A 4909-nucleotide genomic window follows, 5' to 3' on the forward strand; every position below is an offset into this window, starting at 1 on the left:
TTTCTTTCTTTCTTTCTTTCTTTCTTTCTTTCTTTCTTTCTTTCTTTCTTTCTTTCTTTCTTTCAGTTTATTTTGAGAGAGAGACAGAGTGAGAGAGGGAGGAAGCCCATGTGTAAGGGGGGAGGGACAGAGAGAAGGAGGGAGGGCATCCCAAGCAGGCCTTGCACTGTCAGCAGCAAGGAGTCAGACGTGAGGCTCAAACCCACGAACCATGAGATCATGACCTGATCCTAAATCAAGAGGCAGACGCTTGAACGACTGAGCCACCCGGGTGCCCCTACATTGTCAACATTTAGACCTTTGTCATTCCTGAGAAGGCACGACTACAAATGAAAAAGCAGACTTGAAGACCCTAACTTGCCCAGATGAAGCTGTGGCTTTAATACATGTTTGTTTCCCTGCAAGGTCTGGCTGGAGCCCCCCAGAGGGAGGGGGAATCCTGACACAGGGGCTCCTTTGCTCACCCCAGTGAGTGAGAAAGGACTGGACATGTCGTCAGTCCCCACGGTCCTGCCTGTAGGCCTGTCATCCAAGAGGTGGTAGCCCCAGCCTACTAGGTGTCATGTCGCTGCTTGAAGTTGAAGACAGTATCAGGATTCCTCACCCTGTTGGGGGGCTTCCGGGATGTAGATTTCGCGTGTATGCTGTGTGTCTGCATCCGAATGCAAGAGAGAAGGAGAGAGGGAGGGGGAGGGGGAGGGGGAGGAGACTTCAAAGGAAGGCAAGACTCAAGATTTCTAGTAGATCTGCAAGGAGATGGAAAGAACTGTTAAATGAGAAAATGGAAAGAAGCACATTTGTGGCACCTGAACGTACATTCCATTTGTCCAGCTTTGCTCTCGCCCCCTCCACTGACTTGATCTGCTCTTTGTTGCCAGCCAACGTGTGGGATTTATGCTTCGTGGCATCCTCCAAATGCACAGTAGACGCTTGATGAATGGTGGTGGTTGCGTTGAGATGAATGATACTTGGCCCACTAGAACATAAGCTCCATGGTGTAAGGAATGTGTCAGTTTTGTTCACGGCTTATGTCTGGCTCTTGAAGTAATGCCTGGCACATAGTAGATGCTTAATTAAAACTTGTTGAGGGGCACATGGGTGGCTCAGTCAGTTAAGTGTCTGACTCTTGATTTTGGCTCAGGTCGTGATCCCAGGGTCATGGGATCAAGCCCCAAGTCAGGTTCTATGCTGAGTGTGGAGCCTGCTTACAAATCTCTCTCTCTCTCTCTCTCTCTCTCTCTCTCTCTCTCTCTCTCTTTGCCTCTCTCCTTTGCTCACATTCTCTCTCTCTCTAAAAAACCAAACGAAGCCAATAAAAAAGCTTATTGAACAAATTCTACAACTACAGACCTATAAGCCCCACCAGTGACCTGCATCTGAGTGTCCTCAAGGACTTTCCCTTACTGATGGCAGTGCTGGGAGATGACTAGGGAATCCATTCTCTGTCCAGACAACATGAGAGCCTTCAGGTTTTTTGTTTTTTTTTTTTAACTTGAGAATCTTTCCCGACTTTAACTACAAGAATGCTAGGTGAACATGACAGGTGGGAAGCTGAAGATTAAAGTCACACTTTTTAGTCTGTATGCCAGAAAACCTGGTACCTCTGTGTAGACTGTCATGATGTAGGAACTCACACCCCTTCTCTACTGATGGGCAAGGTTGGTGGCATATCCCTATATCCTCACGGATGTTTCCATTGATTCCATCTCTTTCCATGGAGCGACAGTCAGTTTTACCTATCAACTTGGTTGAGCTATAGCACTGGGTGATTTAATCAAATACTAATCTAAATGTTGCTGGGAAAGCATTTTGAAGATGTGGTTAGCATCTAGAAGCAGTTGACATTAAGTAAAGGGAATGACTCTTGAAAATGTGGATGGACCTCATCTGATCAGTTGAAGACCTTAAGAGCCAAAATTGAGATTTCTCAGAGAAGAAGAAATTGTGCCCCAGGACTGTGGCTTCAACCACTGCCTGAGTTTCCTGCTGCCCCATGACCTATACATTTCAGACTTGCCTGCCCTATGGGATTTGGATTTGCCTGCTCCCATAATTGCATGAATCAATTCCTTGAAATAATCTCTTTTTACATACACACACACGCACACACACACACACGCACACACACACACATGCAAATGTGCATTCTCCTGTTTCTGTTTCTCCGGAGGACTGGCACATGGGTCTTTTATGTAGGCTCTGTTAAATGATACATTCCTAATCCCATAAGGAGGAGTTGTGTTATCATTGCTCAATAATTGCATTTATTGAGCAAGGTAGTGTGACAAACTCCGTGATAAAGGGCTGTCCTGCACTGGGCTATATACTATAGCATCAAAGAGGAAAGGGCATGGCTTTTTCTCAAGGCACTTAAATTAGAGCTGAGAAATACTGCATCCCATTTTCAACTATTCTTTGGTATCTCACCCACCCCCCACCCTCCCACCATAGCTTTCATACCGTCACTGACTGGGCCTCTGTCTGCCCACGAGGTGAAGAACTCATCCTCGGTGGGGCAGAGACCTCCTTGTGCGGGTTGAGGAGGTGGAAGTCTGAGGCAGTGATGATGTCAGAGCACACGCGTGTCGACTGTTTCCATATCTGCCTTCTGTTTTCAGTTCAACTCAATTCCGCACACTCGTTGCTGCCTCACTGGACAAGTCTCACTCTTGAATTTCCACAACTAAAAAAACAAAGTGAACTAAAAGGCAAAGTATGTTGTGTGGATACCATGCAGAACATACAAAGTGGGAAGGGAAACAAGGAAGGGCATTTGTCCTGACGGGGAGGGCGGGCAAGCCTTCTCAGGGGTGCTGTTTCAATGGAGCTTGAGTGGCGACTCACCTCTGGCCAGAGGGACCAAGAAGGAGTGCCGACTGTTCCTGAGAGAGGAAACGGGGCAAAGTGCAGGGGCAAAAACACGAAGAGGTATGTTCAGACAGCTTTGGAGGTACGCTTAATATTCAACTGAGTTGATATATATGGGTTGAAAGAAAAGAAGGAACACCAGATCGTGTGTGGACCTGAATAGGAAAAAGAATTCAATTTTTAAGTTCCGATCTGGGATCATATACAGAGCAGAATGATACAACTTTGAAAACAGGTGTTTTCCACCTCAGTGAGATGTGTGACATCGTTCCAGCATGGTTAGCGCAGGCTTTGTATTATGGGGGGTGGGGGGGGGTGGGACATCGAGAAACACAGAAGATACAACCATAGGTCTAAGGGGTCTATAGTCATACTGGGATGATAGATTTGTGCATGTAACATTCATTCAAGAAACTTTCATTCAATCTCTGCCATGCTTCAGAAACTGTTGAGGTATATAACACGGAGTTTGGGCATGGTCCTGCCTTCGAGGGGTTTACAATCTAGCGGAAGAATAAAGAACGCTAAGTTATTCCTTATACTGCAGTGTTTTGGAGCTATGATGGAGGAATTGCACAGGTGATTCTGGAGTCCAGAGGACTGACTTGAGGGATAGGAAAGAAAGGCTCTCTGGAGCAATGTGTTTGTTTCTAAATGGGAGAGATGTGCACATTTAGGATAGAAGGTGATGGAAAAGAGGCAGCAGAGAGGGAGAATCTAAAGACAGGTGGGTGGAATGTGGTCCCTGAGGAGGTGGGAGGGGAGGAACTCAGAGCCAGGTGGCAGGCTCTTCCCTGGACAGGAGGAGGGATGCTTCTGTCAGGGAAGCAGAAGGAAAGAGGAGAGGACAGGTTAGGGTGTAAGGAGGAAGCTGAGGAAGGATGTGTCCTAGGTTCTCAGTATTTCTAGTGAAGGAGGCAAGGCTGAGGTGGAGGAAGAAGGAGGGTGGCAGAGGGGCGATTGTGAGGTGAGAGAAGATTCAGAAAGGTGGATGAAGAGGAGGGAGAGAGAAAAGGACGTGGTCATAGGGTTTTGCTTGGAGACTCCAGATTCACAGAGACTCTGGTTGTGTGGTTTCCTCTGGCGGTTTTCAGCAGCCTGGCTGTGGGGCAGGTGACTTCGATGGATCCAGAATTAGGCTCCCAGGTCTGGGAAGCAGACCTCAAAGGTAACAGCAAGGAAGTTACTGAAGAGAGAGGTCGCCAGGTGTTTACTAGAAAGGGAAAGATGTGAAGCTAGATGGGTGCTGGTACGTGGAGAGAAATTTAGCTTGTCATGGACCAAAGGGTCCATGAGATGAAACAAAAACCCGTACACATTGAAGAAAAGAAAGCTAAGAAATAATGAGGATGCAGCGTGGAAGGGTTGTCCTTCTAACTGTGAAAGCTCCCTGGATGATGGCGGGAACCGGGATGGGGAGAGTAAGACAGCCAGATAAATGAGGGGGAGTGACAACGAGGTCAGAGCACGTGACCTCCCTCCCTCTCCTCCTCCTGAGCTGTCATCCCCTGACCTCCTCCCCCGCCCTCCTCAATTACCTGCCATTTAGCTCACTCCTGTGTCTGTGGAAAGCACAAGATGCTGAGGCCAAGTGGCGGACGGGAGTCAACTGAGGAGGAAGATCAAGGCATGTGCCTGGCAGAGGTGAAGGCTCATCTGGCCGAGAGGGAGGAGCCATGGAGGGGAAGGTGTCTCTGAGTTGCTGTAGGCCCCCCAGAGGATGGTGTTCCTTTGCTCTTGTGGCCTTCGTGGAGCTCAGGCTTGCCTACGTGGAGGGGTTGTTATGGTCTGATGGAACCGGGCTGGAAGACACTGGGGATCTCAGGCCCCTCTGACCTCGGCCAAGGTCATTCCTGAGCCAAGAGGGAGGATGAAACTGGCCTGTGCCTCCATGGGAATGGACACTCCTGGGCATGCAGGCTGGGAGAGGTTGGCCGCAAGAGACTGAGTTGGGTGATAATATAGCAGACCCTCCTGGCGGCATTTAATCAATCAACGAAGCTGGTGGCACAGGTAAAGAGTGCTGTGGGCTCTCAGGCTG

The sequence above is a fragment of the Herpailurus yagouaroundi genome, unplaced genomic scaffold (genome assembly GCF_014898765.1).
Source record: "Herpailurus yagouaroundi ecotype Mexico unplaced genomic scaffold, PumYag 195, whole genome shotgun sequence".
Classification (NCBI taxonomy): domain Eukaryota; kingdom Metazoa; phylum Chordata; class Mammalia; order Carnivora; family Felidae; genus Herpailurus; species Herpailurus yagouaroundi.